The sequence below is a fragment of the Frankliniella occidentalis genome, unplaced genomic scaffold (genome assembly GCF_000697945.3).
Source record: "Frankliniella occidentalis isolate FOCC.00 unplaced genomic scaffold, Focc_3.1 Scaffold181, whole genome shotgun sequence".
Lineage (NCBI taxonomy): Eukaryota > Metazoa > Arthropoda > Insecta > Thysanoptera > Thripidae > Frankliniella > Frankliniella occidentalis.
Genome location: NW_026267307.1, coordinates 197845 through 199306, shown reverse-complemented (window position 1 = coordinate 199306; position 1462 = coordinate 197845).

Below are 1462 nucleotides of genomic sequence, written 5' to 3'. Positions count from 1 at the left end.
TCAAGCAACATCACACAAAAGTAATTTCGGCCACATTTTCGAGTAACAACATCTCAACAATCTATTGCTTTCACTACAAATGGCGCAGTCGGTAGGACATTAGAATCTTTTTTCTGTAGAGTAATTTGGATTTTTTTTGAAACTGGAAATGCCAGTGTTCATTTTTTCGAGTTTTCTGTTTTGTTTTTGTTAAATTCTAGTCATTTACGCACGTGCGTGGAATGTTACTAAAGTGGTCACAATGTTTACAGCGTGTGCTTTTCATCCGTCGTGTGGGTTGTCGTTTGAGGATGGGGTTAACAATAGCGTGACGGTGGCAGCCACCGGGTCACATGGCGGGTCCGGGGGTGGGTTAGGGGATGGGGCGCAGGCTCCCATCTCCTCGTGTAGTAATATTTTTAGTTGTAAGTGTGACGCGTGTTCGCGGCTGAGCTCGTGCGGGTGCTACAGCGGCGCCCCGGGCAGCCGCGAGGGCACCACGTGTTCACGGCGGTGCGGTGAGGCCTCCAGGTCGGCGCCGGGCAGCACGCCCGCGCCCCGGAGAGCCCCGCGGAGGACACGACGGCGTGGGAGAGGGTCGCGGCGCGCGCGGGCCAGTCGAGTAGGAGGAGAGTCAAAGTTTCAATTTTTGGGCCACAAAATGACTGGTGGTTCAAAGAGGAAGGGTTTGCTCTCGGCCAGGCGCGGCGCTGCGAACTCTCAGGTGCGCGTCCCGCGGTGCCAGTGGTGTAGTTTTTACGGTCACTTTTCCAAACAGTGTACTGTCCTCCTCAGCTTGCTGGGTGCGAGGGCCGTGGAAACGCACCACGGCGCGGGGACGCCCCAGCCGAGGGCCGTGTTTGTCGGCCAGGTAGGGCATGGGCGCGAGCGGGGAGCCGGCCGGCCGCGAGGCACGGCTAGGGCACAGCGTGGCGCCAACGCCCAGGAGGGGATCGGGAGGTCATCGACAGGAGGACGGGGCACGCCGACAACAGCGGGCGGGTGCCGGATTAACGCAGCCCCAGGCCAGCGCGAGGAAGCGCTTGGGGCCGAGGAGGGGCTGGACCAGCAGCAGCGCCGGGGCAGCGAGCCCTGCAGCGCGGCGCGCACCGGTGAGGGGGGCGCGCGGGAGGCCAGTGACCCGGGCCGGCCCAGGTCGGCGCCGTGTCCGGCTGCACCTCTGGGTGGGCACCTCTGCACCTCAGGTAGGACGGACGGGAAGGAGACGGCGACGGAGGCGCGGTGCTCGGCGCAACGCGGGCGCGCCTCTCGCTGAGGCTGATGGGATCAGCGGGGTCGATCAGAGTGAGACACTCGGGGTCGGCAACAGTTCTGTACATAGTTTAGATTTAAGTTCAGACAGCCAGTCTGTAGTTTTAGGGAATAAGTACTTGAGTGGTCAAGTTGGCATATTGGATGCCAATTCGTTCGAGCAGTCTCGAGTGGCCACAGGGCTCCATGATGGACATGTGGCCATCAACTG